The following is a 7,502-nucleotide window of genomic DNA, read 5'->3' as shown; positions in this document are numbered from 1 at the left end:
GAAGATAAAGAAGTGTTGGTACTTGCGCATGATGTGCATTGAAGGTAGAAAGAAGTCATCTTCGTTCTTGAGTAGCTTGTGGAACATCAAGAAGATCGTTGATGCCACACATTTTTAGAGGAGGAGTTGACTGCTGTGTTCTTGATGTTGAATCACTGCTGCGTTCTACAAGTTGTGAAGGTGGTGGTGTGGAAGAGGATGAATTTATCAAGGGACTTTGTTCTGATGTAGACACAGATTGAGTTGATTCCGTATGATTATGAGATAATGAGATTGTTGATTCAGGTAAATTGTTCGGCGTAAGATTTATTGATGTATATTCTACTGGTGTAGACCCTAATATTCAATCAGTTGAACAAGAAGAAGAAAAAGATTGAGAAGGGAAAACAGATTCAGCAAATATAACATCTCTTGGAATGTATAGCCGATTTGTGGCGAGAGAAAGACATCTATATCCTTTGTGTAAGGAGCTATAACCAACAAACACACAACTTTCCGACCGAGAAGACAATTTATTTTTAGTGTAAGCACGAAGGTTTGGAAAGCAAAGCGAGCCAAAAACTTAAAATGTATAATCTGGTACCTTGGAGCGAAGTATCTCAAAGGGTGATTTGTTACCTAACACAGGAGAGATCATTCGGTTGATAAGATACGCATTAGTTGCAACAGCTTCATCCCAAAATTTCTCTGGCATGGAGGCTTGTTGTAATATGCACAATGTAGTCTCTATAATATGTTGGTGCTTCCGTTCAGCTGTCCCATTTTACTCCAGTGTATGGGGACAAGAGACTTTATGTTTAATACCACATGTCTGAAAATATTTATAAGAGATTGAAACTCACCACCCCAATCCGATTGGAATACATTAACTTTGGTAGTGAACTGCCGTTCCACTAACTTTTGAAATTTTATGAATGTATCCAGGACGTCACTCTTGGCCTTTAGTGGATACAACCATGCATACCTGCTATATTCATCAATGAACATGACATAATATGAATAAACAAGGTAAGGTTTAATGGGCGAAGGGCCCCAAAGATCAGAATGTACGATTTGAAGCAGTAGAAGAGAAGAGGATTGATTAACTGAAAAGGGAAGTTTTCGTGCCTTGCTTAAACAACATGATGAGCAAATAAATGGAGATACTGTTTGAGATAAAGGAAGTCCAAAATGTGAGATAATTTGTTTTAAAACATGAAACACGGGATGCCCTTGGCGTAGGTACCACACATCAGCAGTCTGCCACTCGCCATAAAATGCCTTTCCTTGTTCAGGCTCGATGCAGTAGAGGCCCTCACACACCCGCCTTGTGAGAAGAAGCTCCCCCCTCATGCGATCCTTTTTATAGCGTACATTAGGATGAAATTCAACAAATACATGGTTATCTGTCGTGAGTTTTTTAATATAAAGTAGATTTTTTGAAATTTGTGGTACATGGAGCACATTATGTTTAATTTTTGTTAGTTAAGGGAATAACTGAAGATCCAAGAGAAGATATGACCAAACCTGTACCATCTCCTATGAAGAGTTGAACTGATCCGTAGAGGTTGTGAACATCAGCAGTGACAGTATTTAGAGCCACCATATGGAACTGATCCGTAGAGGTTGTGAACATCAGCAGTGACATGATGCTTTGCCCCGCTGTCAGGATACCATGTAGTGGTTTGTTGAGGAGGAGCTTGTGGAGGGACCATCGGACGTGCATGACCACCATCATGAGATATGTAGGCTTGCGGTAGTGGAGAGTAACTCAACGTTGGTGAACCACTAGGCATTCCTGAATACTGAGGTAGTCGATTCTGCAAAAAAGATCTGCATTTCAGGTGCACGGTGTCCTTGCTTGAGTCATAACTGACATCTAGGGACGAAGCGTCCTCCACATCCACTACGTCCTTGTCCATCTCCAGCTCTTCTAGTATATCGATATCCTCGAGTGCGGAAGAAAGGTGAATAATGATTGAAGTTGGGGTTTGGAGCTTGACTTACATGGGCGGTCTGCACCTGATTTGCCATTAGTGCTGTCAAGGGATCCATGGGCTCATCGTCACTTCCAAAGTTGTCTAATGCTACTTTAGAGAGGAGAGCAGCAACCAAGTCATCAAACAATAAATTCTCATTTCAAGTTGTTATACCAGTTCGAAATGAGCAAAATTTGGATCCAAGGCCACTTAGAAAAACAAACTTTGCAGTGCGCCCAGCCACATGCTCGCCCGCATTACTTAGTTCAGCCAAATTTTTTCAAAACTCAGAGATGTATTCATCAGGGAATCGGTTCCCTTTTTTAAAGGAATGAAACCTCGTGGTTAATTCCATTATTCGGGATTCCGATGCAGACGAGAGTTCTGATGTGAGCTTATCCCATGCCTCTCTGGCTGTGAGACAGCTGGAAACCATAGGCAACAATTTAGCACACATTGAAGAGATAATAGTGTAAAGTACCTGCTGATCATTGGGCTTCCAAAACGTATTTTTGTCATCGGTGTCAATTTCTTCAAGAGGAGATGCATGCATCAAGTGTCGACCAAGGCCTTACCATTTGATGATAGGAACTATCTAAATCTTCCACAGGAGGTAGTTAGTTTTCGACAACTCGATCATCATCCCTGGGGTTGAGGGGACTGTGTTGACTGGAGTGCCCATGTGTTCACGAATAGAAGGAGAAGGCCAACTAGAAATGGGGTTGTTTGTGACAGCTGCTGCTTCAGTTGAGGTGCTCGCAGCTTCAGCTAGCTCTGATACCATGATAAGAATTGAAGTAGAGGGAGAAGTCAAATGTGAAGAAAAAATCTTGATAAAAGAAGAAGAGAGAATAAGAAAGCGTAGAAAGGGATAAGAAGAAATTCTCATATCTAGCGAAGAAGCCACAAGGGTTTATTTATAGAGTTGAGAAGGAAGCAAGAGAGTTCTCTTCGTTTTAATGACGGTAAGGCAGATGTCTTCATGATGACACGTTTCAATGCAGAGTCATCATGATCTTATGACAGCACAATGCCACCTGATACCATAGCTACAGTCATGATATGTCATTATAGCCATTGTTGAATGTTTGAGGTTCTGATGTTCATACGGAAGATGGCAGTACATCATTCCAAGGCTGTGGCGTTTGTACGAAAGATGGCGTTCCATCGTTCCGAGGCAGATATGCTTGATTCTTCTTCTCTGAGGACGGATCTTCCATCTGGGAAACACACGATGTCAAAAGTATGGAGGTGGCAGCGACACTTGAAGTTGCCCGAGGAGGATTGGCAGAATGTTCAAAAAGCTTAGTTGCTTTATCAAGAAGAAGAGGGAGCGATCGCGAGAGACAAATGAAGAGGGAGTGATAGAGAGGGAGGAAGAGGTAGAAGGAGAGGGAGCAATCCAGAAAGAGAGAGAGGGAGAAAGAAGGGAGTGATCGAGAGAGAGAGGATGAGGGAGTGGAGAGAGAGAGAATGAAGGAGTGGAGAGAGAGAGGAAGAGAGAGTGATGGAGAGAGAAAGAGAAAGGATGAGGGAGTGATCGAGAGGGAGAGAGAGGACAAGGGAGTGATTGATCGAGAGAGAGGGGGAAGGAGAGGGAGCGATTGAGAGAGAGATAGGGAGAGGGAGCGATCGAGAGAAAAAGAAAGAGAGGGAGAAAGATGGAATGATCGAGAGAGAGAGAGGGAGAAGGAGAGGGATCTATCCATAGAAAGAGAGGACGAGGGAGTGATCGAGAGAGAGAGGGAGAAGGAGAGCGAGCGATTGAGAGAGAAAGAGGGAGAGGGAGAGGGAGTGATCGAGAGAAAGAGAGAGGGGGAGAGGGTGCAATAGAGGGAGAGAGAAAGCAAGTGAGAGAGAAATGTTTCCGTCCTCTGAAAGTCATCCATCCGTTCCGTCAACCGTTCCTCATTTCCGTCATCTTTCATCCGTAAAAAATGACAGAGTACTAGAAGCTCTCCATTCAGTCAGTGATCCGTCTCTCCGGATGATGACGAATGATGTTTTTTGAATGGACGGATGACGAAACGTCATCGTGCTCTAGCTATAAGCTGCATCACCTTCTGTAGTTTGTATATCCTTTGAAACATTACCTCTCCTTCTATTTGACTACATTTGTGATTTAATTCATTAAGATAATTTATAATTTTGAATGAACTTTTATGTTAGACCATATCACACATTCTATGTATTTAGTTAGGATATCTTTATTTTACTCTGAATTCAATGACATGCTAATCAATCTCAATGTGCATGGGTGCCTCATGCAGTGTATGGTTGTTCGCAATGAAACTGGCAACATGGTTGTAATAGAACAAAGGTATCGCAACCTGAACCAGGAAACCAAGCTCTATAAGAAGTGAATATACCCATAACATCTTAGAGGAAGCCTAGGTCATGATTCTATAAATGGAATTTGAGCTCGAAGGAGAGATAAAGTGCTGTTGTGACTCTGCCATATGAAGATGTTTCCTTCAACATAAGCGCAAAACTGGAAGTAGATATCTATCCCCATGATCACCTGCATAGTTAGAATCAGTATAGTTATTCACTCCAAGATGACCATTTTGAGCAAAGAAGACAGCAACCTAGAGTACGCTTCACTATGAAAGTAATCATAGGGATGGGAATCTTAATGGGTATGCATGAATTGGCTCAAAAGTTCAATAGTGTATGAGATCCCTAGGAAAGTCACAATCAAATATATAAGCTTCCAACAAAATCAAGATGACCCGAGGAATCTTTATGTCGAAGGGAAGATGAATCCCAAGAATTTAGCTTACTTTTGATGAGGGAAGAGTATGGCTTGCATCCCAGAAGACCCGCCTCTTGAGTAGATCAAGGACATACTTCCTCTAATTCAGGAACAACTGACTAAGTCAGTATGAAAATTCAATCCCGAGGAAATACGTGGGGTGGCCCATCAAATGATGAGGTGATGAAGCAATAATTCTTTGCCATCGTTGATCTTGGAGAGATCACCACCTGTAATCAATATGTCATCAACATATATGACAAGAACAATGCACCTGAGAAAGGTAGTCTTTCAGAAGACTGTGGGATCCACCTCACATACATAGAACCCTTTCTTGGGGATAAGTTTAGTGAACATGATGAACCATGCCTGTGGACTCTATTGGAGACCATACATAGCCGGATGAAGATAACATAGCTTATTAGACTCCCCCTTAATATAATAACAAGGAGGTTTCTCCATAAATACCTTTTCTAATTAGTTGTCATGCAGAAAATATCTCATGTTATCTTACTTTGGTGAAGTCAACATAATAAGCGTTGCCAAACCACTAAAGTAAAAAATACAAACACAAACTATCTCATGGTAGGCCCCCATAATGTTGTGAAAAATTTTGAGCCACTAATCATGTCTTATACCGATGATCAGTGCTGTTTGGATGATATTTGGGTGTGAAATCCCATCTAAAAGAAACAGTAATAGTATCTCTAGGGTGAGAAACCAGCAACCAAGTACTCCATCAGACGGGGACCACATATTCCTTGTCCATAAAAATTATTACATTGTGGAACTGCCATTAAAATCAATGTGAGACTTAGCTATTGACTTGGTAGAAACAAAAAGATCAAAGGACCAATGAGGGAACTGAAAATTTCAAAAATGATGAAAAAGATATGGGATGTAAGGTATGAGCTTGGGTAGCTTTACACATGGAAATAGGCAAAGGAAATTCATTAGGATACAAGGAAAAGGGCACTAGATCTGTACACAAAGAAGTGAATTGGTTAGATGCCGGTGTAGAGACCAGAGTTGTAGATGGAGATGTGCACTATGTGAATAAGGAGATGGAGGAAAGGACAACTATGTGATTTAGAAGGGGTCACTGGAGATGGGATTAACATGGTGACGTATGGCTCCTGAAATAAATACATAGCTTGGGGCTGATGTCAACATCAAATTAACTCAATAAAAATATGTTTTAATCTTTATTTTATCAGATATTTTTATATTTTCACTTCCATTATTCCATTAATTCACCATTTAAGGAAAAAATGAGAATGTGAAAATTTCTGATTTATTTTCCTAAGATCTATTTTATTCATTTTTGAGGCTAACCCCACTTGACTTCTTAGACTCAAACATATTTCTCACAATTTTATTTGAAATAGAGGACTTTTGTAAATAGAATGGTGAATTTGGGATACAAGTGGTTTGGAAATGAGAAACCCAAGCCATGTCCTAGATAATAAAAGAGTCTCAATACACAAGAAGTCCATTCAAGCCCTTTTTAAGAACCATATCAACTAAAGGCAAACATTGTAGAACTAACACACGATTTCAATTTGAAAGGTATACATTAAAATATGGGAAGGAAATATATCCATGATGAAAATAAATTAATCCTAGCCCTCCAAACCCTTGAAATTAAATCCATTGGTTGGGAGAGTTAATGCACTTGTATTTAAACTCTTCTCCCCTCTCTTTGTATCCCATCTTTGATTCATACTCCCAACTTGTTGTTGATCCATTCTTGTTATACAAGATTCTTAGAGATAGATTTTAATTTTAATCAAGATCCTAGGAGACAATGCACCACTTGGCCCTTGGGGAAAGAGACAATCAGGTTTGCGCGATCTCCTATATGTTTGGTTTGAATCTTCTCATCTTTTTATCTAGATAAATATCCAAATGGATAGCTTAGATGAAAAACTTTACAACACATCGAACCACACTAAAACAATCCTCACATATAAAAAATTACATTGTTTTTCGTCAACTACTAGTCATTGGCCCATCATGTTGTCTGGTGCACACACTGCCCTCAGTTTGTGCGCTGGCCAGCACAAACACCCACAAATTTTGCTCCATAAGCGGCTACCAAAGGTAATAGTTTAATTTTAAATTTTATTTCTTGCTTCAAAAATCCCAAAAAATCTTAGAAAACCATAATTAATTTTTAGAAAGTATTAAAAATAAAATAAACATTTATTTATTTTATTTTGAATATTTTTGAATAATTTTCTGTCATTTTAGTGATTTTCTTCCATAGAAAATACTTAATCCAAAAAATAAACAATTTCTTGAAGACAGTATTATAAAAATATATTTAATTAAAACTAAAGTTTTGGATTTGACCCTTACCTTGTAATAGTTTGGGACAAAATTATAAATATTCTTGCATAAATCGGAGACTTAAAATGATATATTTTTGACCCAAATTCTGTTATCAGCTGGTTCAATGACTGTGTGGGCATGTGTGACGAGATTAGCGAGGGAGTCGACAGATGTAAAGGCACTAAAAAATACTAAAAGTCTCATAAAATGTGACATAAGTAGAGAACATATTTTTAGTATTTTAGACAATAAATTTAATAGCCCTTATGTGTTCTGGAGTAAGTGACAGACATGTGCTTGAGCACTTTGGGAGCAAGCTTGGATTTTGTTTGTACAAAATTTAGAGCATTATCATTCAGAAGAACCTTTGGGGTGGCATAATATAGTGCATAAAATCATTTTCAGAACTATCAAATGTTCACGAGAACATGCTCTTTGAGAAGATATCCCTACAA

This window comes from Wolffia australiana, chromosome 15 (assembly GCF_029677425.1).
Source record: "Wolffia australiana isolate 7733 chromosome 15, ASM2967742v1".
Classification (NCBI taxonomy): Eukaryota; Viridiplantae; Streptophyta; class Magnoliopsida; order Alismatales; family Araceae; genus Wolffia; species Wolffia australiana.
This window is presented reverse-complemented; position numbering follows the sequence as displayed.